General features: G+C 41.9%; 1 pseudogene; it reads right to left on the bottom strand.

Moving 5' to 3' along the window:
- Positions 1-659: 659 nt before the first annotated feature.
- LOC112993399 (aldo-keto reductase family 1 member B1-like) lies at positions 660-10749 on the bottom strand (annotated as a pseudogene).
- Positions 10750-15004: the final 4255 nt, after the last annotated feature.

Below are 15004 nucleotides of genomic sequence, written 5' to 3'. Positions count from 1 at the left end.
ACTCTCCTGCCAGTATATTAGTATTTAGCAGTTAATAAATAGGAACTCTCATTAAGCAGACTGCTCCAGAAACATAATTCAGCAGTGTCCTCCAAAGAGCTTTCAATGAATTCCACTGAATTAAGTGAACTTGGTGAGAATCAAAATATATACATATATATGTGTGTATATATAGTCTTACCTCATAAGAGCTTCTGATGTCAAACAGGTTGTCTTCCAATAACAGCTAGAAGATACAGTTAGCATGCTTTGACTTTTTGTCAGAAAATACAACAAATAGGAGAATCTTTAAATTTCTGTAAGATTTGTCAAGATTTACAACTGAGACTGCTTTTTACAAGTTCCACAGATTTAGGATTATTAAACTTTGTCATCACTACATGCTAATAGAATATATATTTGCTATAATTGAGTATATGTATTTATAAGATCAAAACAAAGACATAGAAAAAGGGTTAATGTAACTGTGGTTGATAATAAGGAAAGCAAACAAGCATGCTGGAAGCTACTCTTCAGAATTCCTGTGAAATACGTTCTTCCATCTTACAGTGCATGCTGTACTTATGCTGTGATTTAGTACACATGAAGTATTACAAATCACTTGAAACAAGAAAATACAGTCTTTCTAATTCCTGAAGGATCTCACAATAATGCCAGTATTAGTCTTTGGAGAAAGGATAGTCCTTGTGATTTTTTGCATCTAAAAAAAAGCGAGTATGGTTAAAATACATTAAGAATATAGGCTTAAGGCTAAAAAGAAATAGCTTTTTCCTCCTGACAAAAACTCTGCAAGACTGTAAACTGTGATGAAAACACTGAAGTGAATCTTTTCAGTGTACCAAGGGCAGTGAAAGTTAATACTCTGTAACTCTCAGATATACCCGTGAACTTGTTCTCAAAGGATAAGGCATGTTTTGCTTACTTGAAGTTACTGAGCTGCTCTATAATATAAGCCACTGTCATGAACTCAGGAGTTTGCAGTATTCTGTTATAGAAGTGGGTAACCTGGACAACAGAATAAATCACAGATCTTGGAAATCTGGGTCTAGCCAGTCTATTATGTAGACACTGCCTTAATAATGCGGGCATAAATACACAGGCACAACTTTTCACTTCAAAAAAATTTACAACTCATTCTTAAAATGGAATTTCTTTATACTGACCATATCATATAAAGTAGCTAAAGAAAACAAAGCAAAGAAAAATTGCAGCCAAACTGGAGTTTGCAGCCAGTTTTGGCTTTGGGAGAGCAGTTTGGTATGCATCCATTAAAAGGTGTCTCAACGCACAACATCCCAACAAAAATCCCAACACCACCAACCTGTGCAAGATAGACAGTGTTCTAGTAAGCCTTAGTGCTGGACTCCAGTGGTTACTGATGCAACCAGGTATTGGTAAAAGTACCCTATTTTGTGTTTTAAAGTGAGGCTATCAAATGCTGTCTGTTAAGGGGATAGCCAATGTATGTTCTGCTGCAAGATTGAGAGAGGAGGAGGAGGAACCCACTCGCTTAATGCACAGATTCAGTATCGCTTCTTAAAACTGAGGATTGTTTCCATCTCTTCTTTAACCAATTCAAAATCAAACACCTGAATAAAGATCCCAAACAGCTGTTTTACTTTGCTTTGCAAAAAGATATGTACAAGTTCATTTACAGAAAGAATACCAAAAACATAAGTAGGAAAAGCATTGTATTTGCTGAGGCACTAGGAAGTGTTGCAATGGACGCAGATGTTTGTGGTGAACAATGAAAAAAGGCTTAAAGTTATCATGCTGGTGGCAGCCTAATTATGTTATGTTCATATCACAAGGTGCAGAAGTTAATACCTCTTACTTGATCTGTTCTAATGAAGGACACTTGGGTCCTTATTTTTAAAGCAACTTTTAGCCTTTACCAAGAGGTAACCTATGTGATTGTGACAGACACATGTTTTTTCCCAGCTCTGAGTGTGAAAGGGGTGCTTTGTTACACTGGCAGAGTGGATTTTCTGCGTAAGAGTTTAAACACCAAAAGAAGTTTGTAATGTACTCTCTTACCTTAAAACTTTCCTCAATGTGGTGTGGAGTGACAGATTTGGGGATTACACGTACATTTCTTTGAATCTGGAACTGGATAAGCACCTGCAGGAACAGATTGGGATTTACAGCTGAGAAGTTCTGCCTGTTTTCTGAAAGCCAAAATCATACTTGCCTACATGCTTCGCAGGAAGTAACTAGGAAAATATGAAGAAAAGCACTTTGGTAGACCCTTCTTTATTGCACAAGCTCGTTTAATCATTATTGTCTCTGGAGCTGAGATGACAGCATGAAAACATACTGAATAAGAATGCAGAGCTGGCCAGGATGCTGTGGGCAGAGATGGCTAATTTGCCAATTAAAGCCCACTAGGTGAAAGCTAAAGACTTCTAAAGACTAGCAATCTTCTGTCAGTCATTAAAACTAGTACTAGAAATAGGTTTTTTTAAAGCATTACATTGGAGAAGAGACACATAACTGTTACACAGCTTTCCAAAATGGCTTTGTAAATAATTACTTTAGCACAGGAGGGAAAAATACATGTCACTGTGGAAAAAACTATGTCCACTGTTTACCTGAGTTGGGGTTTTACTGTACTTGAGTGCAATTTCCTTAATTTGGGGGTCATCGAGAAGGGAAACATCCTCAGGCTTGGACCTGTGAAAATAAAAAGCAGACTTCAGCAATTGAAAGGGACCACTGTCTTCTCCCTCAAGTTCTGTCATGTAAGAATATTATTTAAGTGATAAGAAAATATCATCTCACACGCTTTAATTCACCATTTTCTTGCTGCTCCATTCCCTGCCTTCATTAACAAATTAGTAAGTGTTTTTCTAATTGCATAAGTTTTTCTCTATCAGATCTTGTCCACGCACTAAGACTGTTTTATTGTATTGACTCCTATTTCTGTCTAAGAAAGAAGGGTCACAAAATATTCTTACCATGGCCAGTTGGGAGCTCCAAGGGGACAATACACAGTTACAGGAATCTCTTTGGAATGGCAAAAATTAATCAGCTCTTCCTGGGGAAGATACAGATGGCTCTCAATGTGCAGACACAAATATTAGGTTTCTCCAGAAGCAGTTGATATTTTCATGAAGCTACTTCCAGGTTTAGCATCACTATGGTGACCTATCAAGCCCCACATCAGCTCTGAGAGGGCAGCTCTTTTCACAGCTGCAGCGGTGTCTTTGCTCAGAAACCTGCACCTCTCGTCAGAGCTTCCTCTCTTCCCTGCCCCATCGAGTCCCCATTCAGGTTGTTGTGCAACCAGAGTCCATTTCTCCTGTTTCTCTATTTCTGCAACCCAAGTAAGCCCTTTTCCAGTCCTCTTTCTTCTCCTCTCCTATCCAGCCTTACGTATTCACCCAATCCAAAGGTGTTCTGAGCCGAGCTCTGATCCTGTCTTTTCATGCAGCCTCATTTTGCCCAGCACTGGGGCTGGCACTAGGAGGGTGAAGGGCTCAGCTACAGCACTTGGCTCTCAGCCTGCACCAGTTCAGTGCTGCAGTCAGAAGAAAATGAAGCTTTGGGCTTTCGGCTCATGAATGGCACAGGCTTCCCATGCAGTAAGGGTATAGAAAATTCTGCATTTTCCATTGCTTTATAATTTAGCCAAATACAAATATTCTCTTGCAGGGATATCAAAAAACACAGCCTTGACATAAAAGCTATTTCACTGCCAGCAATGTCCTATTACCTGCAATACCACAGACAGGTGTTACATCACTACTAATGAGTTTGAGAACAGTTTACATGATTATTTGCAGGTTTGTACTTTAAGTCTGGTTTGCTCAAGAGCCAATCTATCTGTTTGTGGTTGAAGTTGGCGATTCCAATGGCCTTTACTAGTCCTGCATCCACCAGCTCTTCGATAGCCTGGAAATACTACAGAATCAGACTTCCTATTGAATTAAGATCTTTTCTTCATCTGGAAAAAATGTCTGCACAAAAACTTCAATAGTAAAAAATCACCATGGCTGGGATCTTATTCTGGTATGCTGTTTGTATAGCACAGTGAACTGTGAGACCCTGGTCAAGGACTTAGGCTCTTGAGCACTATTATAATGCAAATAAATAATAGAAATATTCAAGATTAATAATTATTCCACGTACAATACAACTGCTTCAGAATATCATCCCCATGTAGACCTTCTGCTCCAAAATAAAAGCTTTTTTTAAATAATTCCTCTGGTTACAAAATAATTATCCACTAATTAAAAAGCTTGTAGTTTGGAACAGAGTAGCTTAATAAGGAGCTATTTTGGAAGAACTAGAACAGAATATCTGATCATGTACACTTCTTGATTTCCCAAGGGAGATGCACCATCGGGCAGCAGCAGTATAGCATGAGCTGCCCTTCTCCCCCCACCCGTAGTTCTTTCCCACTAACAAACAGCAAAGCAGTTAGATCAGCACTACTTAGTTTGGCACCTCCTGCATAAAAGAGACACAGGAGAAAATAATCTATTACACAACCTTTAGAGCAGATACATCTCTTTCAAAACAGAAATAATTTTTATTTCAAGTTGCTATCATAAGCAGCAGCCTGAAATGTCCTCTTTTTTCCTTCAAATGAACAATAAAAATGTGCTTTATTCTTCATCGGGCAGAAGGGAGAAAGCATCAATGGAGCCTTCTCACTCTGGTGAGCCCTCGGTCATTCTCCCACCTAGCCTGGCTGAGCCCACCAGTGGGTGGAAGGGAAGGGAAGCCTGAACCATCAGCCAAGCAGAAGTTTGAGCTCGTGCCCAAGTCCTGACTTGCACATGGCCTGCACATGTGCCTGTTAGCATTGCACACACAGCTTCAGCAATGGACTCTGGCCAGTCCCAGTACTTTTTGGGGGAGGAAAATTTGGACCCTCGGGTACATGAGCACAGGCACATTATCTTTGCTGTGGTATGGACAGCTCAGGTACAGACAGACAGAGTTGAGCTTGCTACAAGTAAATCTACCAATTAATGAAGCAACAATGTACACAGCAACTGAGCCGGCTGCAGGGACTGCTCAGCTCGAGCCAGGTCTCAAGCCATCGCAGGGTACACAGCCTCAAAGGTTTCCTCCAGCCATGCACACCTGGCAGGCCTAGTAGGCGGTGGGCATGAAGGCATCCCAGTTTTGGCCAAGTAAAACAAAAAGGAGCCCAAGAGCCCAGAGTAATCAGCAAACTGGAATTCTTCATGTCAGAAAGTCTCTTAAAATGATTTCCAATGTGGAAGGCACAGAGTTTTCTGGCTGTTATTTCAAACTAGCAAGAATTTCTCACTGTCAGGGAACTTACCTCCCATATGTCCAGAAAATCTGTATCACTGGGAATGATCATACCATTTTCATCTGCAGGGAAGAGCTCCTTTCCTGCCTGTCATCATGAAAGAAAAGTGTATTTAAGGTAGGTTGAATTGTATATAGTTAAAGAAATCATTTAGAAATTCTACAAGCAAGTAGTGTTGGAGTCACACTGGATATCCTGGCTTAAGTTTGTGCTGGGGAGAGAAGTGGCCAAAAATAGTAATCTGTATGAACACAGTAATCTTTAAGCAAATCTGCTTCTTGAGAACCTGTCTGACAGGCAGACGAAGGGCAGACGCTTTTATGTGGTTCTGTCAGGTTGAAAGAAGTCTAGGGATGGGGACACAATGGGGAAATGAGAATTTATTTAACCTGGGGGTAGAGAGAGGAGAGAAAAATAGGAGCTAAGTAATTCACAACTGTTTGATCCTGAATAAGCAAATCACAGCCAAATCTCAGATTCTAAGAGGAATGTGATGTGGATGGTAATTTGATACATGACATGGAAATGTTGTACCAGAAATTAAGGTGCTTTTGCAGTACAACGCCTGTCTTAAACAGGCATGAGCGTATCTGTCTTTCCTTTCCTCCATATGGAGGTTTGTCATTATGCCTTAATGAGGTTTAACAATGTTCCTCATTAGGCAGGTCTAGTCCCAAAGGAGGAAGTGGCAGAGCTCTCACAGGGCTCACAGGAATTAAAGTCTCAGTACCTTGAATCCCAGGGGCCAGTGCATCAGGTAGAGATCCAAATAATCCAGCTGAAGGGCCACAGGTGTTTTCTGGCATGTCTCCTTCATGAGGGTTTTCTCATGAAATGTGCACCACAGCTGCAGGGAGAAAACAGAGCCCATGAGCTGCTCTCCCAACCTGACGACTACAGAGCATCCTTGGCAGGTTTGGGCCCCGGGCAGGCCCTCATGGCACAGCTACAGCGGCAGGTCACAGTATAGCACATTTGCTCTTCTTGGGAAAGTTTCCATTTTGCGCACCTTATTTTACTTGAAGCACTCTCTGTTGATTAAATAAAATGAGACTGAGATACTCTAAAATTCCACCAATGTGGACAACAATTAAACAAAATGAAGAAAAGAGGTAAAACTGGTAAAAATCAACCTGCCAGTTTCCAGCAGATAGAAGTTACTTTGTTTTTCCTACCATTGTTGTTGGGGGAAAAAACAAAACAAAACATAACACACAGGAGTTAAGGGGCTGAGCCCAGCAGCACAGCAGGAGTGACCACAAATACAATAGCCGTGCTTCCTATCTCAGAGGCAACTGCGAGCACGGCCTCAGTTCCTGTCTCCATCGCTGACAATGGATATGGACTACAAAAAAATCCCTCAGAAATCGAGCATTTTTTTCAACAGTTGACCTCTTCTTTCCCTCCATCCACAAAACTCTTATACTCGATAGAAAGGGGTTAATTCCCACAGCAGCTTCATTCTCTGGCATGTTGTGTGATGAGACCTTGACTCTGCTCCTGAGAACAGACCCTCACGTGACATAATTTATCTAGAGATGTACCTTACTGACAATGAGGAGGTCTTCTTGCGTCACAACCCCTTCCTCAATTTTTTCTCGTAGCGCCTCCCCTATCTCACACTCGTTCTGTAACACATAGGCACAGTCAAAGTGGCAGGATCCCACATCAATGGCAAACTTTACTGCATCTCGCACTTCTCCTCAGAGAGACTGAAACAAGAAGAAAAGTCAGTCATGCCGAAAACAGCAGACAAACAAGCTAGCTCTCCCCCAAACCTGGAGACTTTAAACCCCCAAATCATGAGGTGGATAACAGTTCAGGATCTATCTTTAGTTATTTTTCTGTAATAAAATGAGCCCTCTGGAGCACAGTAAAACCGGCTATGGGAATCACTGAGGAGTTGCCAGGTCAGCTTCTACTATTTTATAGGGATTGAACATTCACATTCAGACCCCAGGACATGTTGGAATAAGCCCTAATTTGCCCCAAAAGTAAAAGCAGTTTTAGCTTGAGACATTGGCAACATGCACAAATGCATCATCTCTGGAAGCCGTGGTGGCCCTGGGTACAAAGAAGGCTGCTCTTGTTGACCCCAGCAAGATGAGGGAGGACAGCAAAACACTACGGACAGTGCCACCTCCCGAGTAAAATACACACTGCGGCACTTGGTAGCAAAGTAAATCACATTCTTGGCAGGAGACACTAAAAAGTTGTTTGATGACTGGATATCAGTTCTGGAAAATATGAAATGACACTTCAATATGCTTCAAAACCACGACCACCTCCTACATTTAACTGAATTACATCACTACTGATCACCTTTTCTTAATGATTTCAGCTCTCCAAGTCTTGCCAATCAAAGGGTGCTTGGTTGGCTTCCCTAAACTTGAAAAAAACAAACAGAAACCACATCAACTTTTTCCAAGAGGTTACACATAACCAAGTAGCCAGTTTCAAGTTTTACAGGTTGTTTTGCAGCCTGTTTCCCCATCTCACTCCTTTTGATGTATAAATGCGACAGCTCCTTAGGTGTCATGAGAAAGCTAGCAAACTACAACACCTGCAAAATGCCAGACATTATAGAATACCTTATCTCTGGGTGCTGCTGTAGCATGGGAAAGCTCTCTGCGGAGGAGAGAGAGCTCCCTGGGAAAAAATAACAAAACCCACACAACCATGAGTGATCTGCATTGCTTTTGAGTGGAGGAGGACTTAGCGGAGAAACAAAGCTGGTAATATACCGCATGATTACACGAAAATATGTAACGTGAGATGTTTGTCAGAAGAATAATCCCTTGCTTTTTATAACATTGTGCTTACTGAACAGAACTTCAAATTCCTGAAATCAGAGTGGCCAGGGAAAGAAAGGGCCCATTGTCACAGGGCTTGAAACACATGGCGCTGCAGCTGACATCACGCTGGAAACCTTGGTATCAAACAGCTTTGATTAAGCAATCTCAGAGGGTTTGGGGAATCTTTTCATTGCATTGACATAAGAGATTTTTCAGGTGGCAGGGATCATATGTCCAAACATTTCCTTCTATTCAGTTCCAGTGTCCAAACAGGTTCCTTCAAAGATCTCATAAATTATAACATTAATACAACTGATATGGCAAGCACAAGATGGTAACTGAGGAGGCAGTCTGTCCCTAAGAGGCACCATACAACACACACTTCATTTTTAAACTCTATTTCATTACTATTTAGGCCTCTTCATGTCTTCTGTCATCAGACCAACAAAAACTGAGAGTTAAACAATTTCAACCTTGTTTTTATATGTTATGTGATGTCTAGCCACAGCTGATCAAGAAATATAACACAAATAATTTAAGATGCTTTTATGCTGACTGGACAGCGGTTCATAGATCTGGCAGCTTCAGTTGAACATATTTAGTTTCCAGTTTCAAGTTCAGGGGGCAATTCTTTTTTTCTTTTTAATTTAAATAAGGCCACTTTCTCTCCTTTTAATTTTTTCAGCTCATTTCCAAAATCCTTTTACATTTATAACTCAGTACATCCATAAATCTTACCTCATGTCAATAATATAATATTTGCAGGTAAAGAATTGCCCAAAATATGTTTTCTGCAAAGCACTATGTACTCTCTGATGCCATACAAGTAAGCTAGCTTCAATTTCTAAGAAGTTAATGTAAGTTCTTATTTCCAAACCCACTGATTCTCATTTAAATTCCCATTTCTATGTGCAGTCATCAAAGATGACACCTATGCAACATGCTAGGATATTAATAACTGCTGTTAAAAGAAAAAAAAAACCCAAAGGCTAGGCATAAATTTTTACTTTTGTAGTATGAAATTTTTTTTCCATAGCTAAGAAAATCACCTTGCCATCACAACCTGCTCCCTTGAAATATTTCAGGTTTCACAGGTCTTTTACACCTATCCTGCAGAGAAGTCTTTAAGAGACAAGAAACACTCCATAGAGGATTCACTGCATTTTTCCACCCCAACGAGGAACTTGCTGAAAGAAATCTACTGCAGTTCCCAGCAACTGTGTCAGTTTGGTGCAGGCCCCTGCAGAAGTACCTGCCAGGTGCCCACCCCCAGGGCAGGCAGCGCCGTGGTGGTGGCCATGCGCAGTCCACTTCGAGCCTCCTGTGGAGGCTCCAGCCCCTCACCAAGCTTTTAAATAAGCTTTGCCCCTCCCTCCTGTCCGCTCACTGGCTGCTAGCAAGGAAAATATGGGCACAGTGAATGTAATAAGCGGTGGAAAGGAAGGGGCTTTGCATCTACCTCACCCTGCGGAGAATTTCCAGACTCACTGTGGACACCTTGCATGGGTTCCTTGAGGGACCTCATCACGCTCCTCAGATCCTGCACTGACCACAGCAGCAGCTTCTCATACACTTCAAGGTCTCTTCTTTTCTGCAGGAAAGATGGTATTTGCCGAATTCCCCCCCCCCCCCCCCCCAAGAACCATTTCTGGTCTTACCTGTTCACTCCCAAACCGATTCCGGTACCAAAATAAGCAAAAAACCCCACGTATTTGAGAAGGAAGCCTTGGTCAGTCCCCAACGGGGAAAGTTGTTAAAAAAATTCTCAAGTTTCCTTGTATTGCTTCATCCTCACAGCGCTGGGCACCATATTATATACATCCTCACCATGCCTACATTGCAGCCCACGCCATTACCCTTGCAGGCTGGCCAGGAGGGAGCTGCATTTTATTTTCCTGAACGTGCAGGATGACACTGCAGTAGCCTGGGGCATCTAGCCCAACCTCCCTGAAAAAAAAAATCCCACCTCCATAGGGCTTCTGCTTGATCTAAAGAGTCTCATCCCCTAGAAGTCTGTCAGCAGTTCAAGCCACCCCAGCAAAATCCACCACAGGCTGGACTCCTCCTTTGCTGACAGGACACTGAGCCCCCAAATCTCAGACGTGACCCCAGCCTAGAGGCCTCCACATCCAGCCAGAAGGAGCCAGCTTGCTACCCAGTTTCAGAGCCCAGAGTTTGCAAGAACTCATATTAGAGGTAAGAGTGGTAAGCATTTGTTGTTTATCTAGCCATGAAGGAACTTCTCCTTCCCTGCCATTTCTTTGCCTGTTACAGGCAAAAAATAGTACTGGGGTAACAGCCCGTGTCATGAGGCAGACTCTTAAATGCTCGGTGACCTTGTGCGGGTCACTTTGCTCAGGCGCTTCTTACTATGTGCAAAATGCGCTCATCCTGAAAGCATAAACCAGTCTCTTTGGAGTCAATACACAGAAAAGACCACAAGGACTAACAGGCTATTGCACTGAGCACGAGTGCACTCAGCACACTGAGGCATACGCCCTGGGAGCCTTTGTGGGCATCGGTCAGGTGGTGAGGAGTCAAGTTCAGTACCCCCATTCCTGGTGGTACTGCTGTCTCCCAGTGCCACCTTTTCTTCAGCATTTGATACCTTTTCTCGTCAGCTGCATGCCTCAGCTCTCCGACTCCCTCACTGCTCTGGCCCATGACCCAGTGATTTCCTCAGCCGTCAAAACCAGAGCTGGCCTCGGCCATGGGCAGCTCAACCTTGTGTCTGCAGATTTTATTTTGAGTGTGCAAATCACTGAGGCCTGGGAACAAGCCAAAGGTTTAGTTTCATTTCTGGGTCAAAATGCCTCATCTTCTGCCCGAATTGTACAACAAAAGCAAGGTTTAATCAGCAGTTGTATTGCTCAGGTAAGGAAGATTTGCTCAGAGGATTTGATGCATGTATTTGGTTTTCCCCATATTTGTGAGAAAAGTGAGTGAAACAGCAGCAAGGTATGACTACGGCTCTCTGATCATTCACCCAGTGTCCCCAGACAGCCAAGGTGACCTGTACAGCTGTGACCCAGTGCCAGAAGGGCTTCGCTTCGGCCCATTACAGCAATTAATGTAGATTAACAAAGGATAAGGCTTCCAAGAGAGCTGTTGTCATCATGTGTCTTCGGTGCTCACTACCTAGGGAGAGATACCCCAGATCGCCTCGGATGAGTGCCTTCGCCCCGGCTCCACTCTGCCACTCACACATCCCAGCATCGGAGGGGAGTCTCCCGCATCACTCACACCAGCCTTCATGCGCAAGCACACGCAAATGCTCAAACTGTGCATCCCCAGGCTGTTGAAATTTCAACCTCTGTGTAAGAAAGCATTAATTAGCACAGCACACCCATTCTTAAGTCTGCATGAGGGCCTTAGTTCACCTTGCCTTTAAGTTTTTGTGCAGTTTTTCACAGCACTTATGCCTTTTCTATTATTCAAGTAGGTTTACCTCAGAAGCATTTCTCTTTCAGCTTCTTGACTACATATGTACCAGAAATGTTTGTTATCTATTAAGCTCTCGGAAGAGTTTGCGACTGCTGGGCATATTTCCACAGGCAGGTGCAAGAAACACTGAGTTTGCTGCATGCGTGCTTTAAAACCAGCTCTTCTTTGGAAAGCAGCACTGAGTCAGAGCCAAATAGCTCCGCTCTAAAAACTAATTGCTTCATAAAGTACCTCCACAAGGTTGTTTAAGGTTTCTGTTTGCATTTGCTAGGAAAGTGCAGCCCCCCACTTACAGCTTCAGATGCTCACAGTGTTGCCAGAAGAAACACCAGCACGGACTTTATCACAAAAAGCCAGCTCTGCCTCCCGGCAGGAGGCTGCTGGGTCTTTCCCGCGGTTTAGCTGCACTCTGCGTAACCACGGTTGGGTAGGAGCTATTTTCACAAGCTGTTCCTCTGGCCTCAAAAGGAAACACAGACCTTTCTAAAATTTACCATGGCCAAGCATGGCCTCATTTAAGGCAGGATAAGAAACTTGGCTTTGATGACAGAAGATCAGGAAGAAAAAACTGCCTAAAGAAAAAGAGCTATGCAAAGTCCCTGAGAAGTCAAGTGAAGAGCCAGTGCTGGCTTCAAAAGGGGCAAAAAATTAAGCCATCCTTACAGGGCTGGCGCAGGCACCAGTTTGAATCCCAGGTTGCTGAGTCAAGACTGGATTTTTATGAGACCTATCTGTGAGGGTAAAATGGGTTGAGAGAATGTGCCTATCAAAGGTAAGTCCTGTTGGAAGAAGCTGCCTTTGATGGCTTAAAATTTCCTGTTCCTCTGTGGGAGAATTATCATGGGCATCGTTACCGGAATCAGTCAGACAAAACAGATATTACTCTGATCCATTATTGTTAAAATTACTCATAATGATAAGAATATGATGTACACATTTCATTTAGAATAACTACAATCTTACCTGCCTATATTTTTAAATCCATATTAGGATGGGTTCTTTTTTGAAGATCTTTTTTAATTTGGAACTCTTCTTTGCACCATTTTTATGTAAATACCCATGATAACTAGTTGATAATTTGATTCTAGTATATTAGAATTATACTGGAATAATACATCAAAAAAATATTTCCTTTTTACCCTCAGGTATAATTTGGGGATTTACTACATATTGAATTTTTAGAAATTATACATATGTGTATATATACATTTTTATATATACACACATACAGACACATGCACATTATATACATAAATTCTATTTTTATATGTGTTTCTTGAAACTGGGGAATATCTGAACCTGACAATGAGTCTGCCAGAGATGAAGCAGAGAATCTCTGTATTTTGCTATTTTTCTACTCCTATCTCAGCACCCCTTTCCCTTAAGACTTGGTAATCCCAAAACAAATAAAAAGGGACCAGGAGAGTTACCAGGACCTACAATAATCTCTCCGAACTTGTACCTTTGGCCTTATCTTGCCTTTTAAAGGCCTTGCTATCTGTGCTAGGCTTCATTTGCACAGTGGTTCAGACAAATGCAAATATTCCCAATTCCTTTGAGGAGGCTCTAGGGCTGTGTTAGGACTTCTGGCAGAAGTCCAGATTGTATTTTTAGGTACCCAGGCCCTAGGTGAGACAGACACCATGCTATAACCATGGTGGTAAGAAGGTCACTACAGCTGTTTCACCTAGCTTTTACCACATACACTTAACTAGCAATCGTCCTTGGGCAGTTTATCCAGTGCTGTGCATGCAGGCACATCTGAGGTGGCTTTTTGCAAAAACCACTCAGGTCTGGCACAGTTTTTAAACCTATACACAATGTAATTTGCACACTGTCCCACTGCTCCCACAGCCCATCTGCAGCTGGAAGCAGTTTAAGCTTTTTCATGCAAAGTCAAAGCCACCAATGAACCCATTGTGTCTCCAGTGCAAGTGGCAAAGTGCCCTGGGAAAGTTTAACCCCATCTCTCAGCTGTTAGAGTGAGTCCCCTCTGAAACAGGCAGTGTGAGGTGCTACGGGCCACATATTTCTACCTGGGTAAAGTAGTCTGAAAAATTATCAGGTCCACCAGAAGCTTTTCTGTTTCTTGTATCCTGAAGGTAAATTGGACTTTGAATATCAAGCCAGGTGGAGTCCATAGCTCACAGAAGGACTTAATGCATGCAGTGCTTTGCAGAAAACAAACTGCTAGCTTATGAAAATAAATTATTTAAATACTTTCAACACCAAAAGGACCCCAAGGCAGCATGGCCAAGTAACTCTTTAGCCTGGCAGAACCATTCCCTACTGTTGTTCTGATTTACACTCCTTTAGATGAGAAGTGAATTAGGTTCAGAGCAAATATGCTAATCTAAATTTACTCAGGATCTAGCCCAGCATCATATTTCAAAGTACTGTAATACATACTTGAGTTTAAATTGTAACAACCCAGTTGGTAATACAGCTATTAAAAAAAAGAATAGCAATGGTACACAGTAAGGTATATCATATTGTTTCACCTTAGCTCTATGGTGCATACTTCTTGTGAGGTGGAATTAAGTGTACAACAATTGTTAAGTGCACAACAATTGTTTAAGTGTTTAAGTGTTCTGTGAACACAGCCTATAGCCCCCAACCAGCATATCCCACTGTGCTGTACCACATATTGAAGGGCAGAAAAGGAAAGATACATTTTTATGTGGTACAACCCCTGTTCTTCAAAAGCAGAAGCTATTTTTTTCTTGGGGCCCAGGATCAATCTTAGTTATCATTGTCATTAAGTAGATAAATTCAGTGCTTATTAAGTTCTTCCAGGCATAGTGTTGTAACCAATGACCTGAATTCGCAAAGTGAACTAGATGATTACTAGCTATCAAGTATCAATAATGTGCTCAGCCTCTTGCCACATATAATGCTATGGACAAACAGCAAAGTTTTTTTTACCCTGAATTTTGTAAAAGACAACAGCAAAAAGGTCAAAGAGGAGCATGATATTTAGAACCAGAGAATTTAAGCCTCATCATCTTCAAAACCCCACACTATGTAAGATTGTGCTTATTGTTATTTTTATGTGACTTAATCAAGAAAATCAAAAGCAGGGAGACAAAGGTTTTGTCTCAAGCTCAGGAACAGCTAGCAATGCGCAAATGAAAGCATTTGGTGTGCTCTGTTCTCTGGAGGAAACTGCTCTGATGTTTCAGCAAACAATAAGAATTTCTGGCTCAGGGCAGCTGTCCTTGCAAAACAGCCTTCCCATTTCATACCCTCCTGGCTCAAATTACTGGCACTGAAAGAAAACATGAGAGCTAATTTAAGACATTTGAAGAAGAATTTGACAGAAAAAGTAACTAACAGCTCAACTGAAATAATCAGGACAAGGGCATCTGTTGCAAAAGCTGATCTGTCAGTCAGGAAATCCTACTCACCCTTTGTCTGTGTTTCAGAAACACAGTTTTGAAACACACTTTTTGGAAACCCAGAGCCCCTGGTATGC

This window comes from Dromaius novaehollandiae, chromosome 1 (genome assembly GCF_036370855.1).
Source record: "Dromaius novaehollandiae isolate bDroNov1 chromosome 1, bDroNov1.hap1, whole genome shotgun sequence".
Classification (NCBI taxonomy): Eukaryota; Metazoa; Chordata; class Aves; order Casuariiformes; family Dromaiidae; genus Dromaius; species Dromaius novaehollandiae.
The sequence above is the reverse complement of the archived record's forward strand: the minus strand, read 5'-3'. Positions and strand labels throughout refer to the sequence as shown.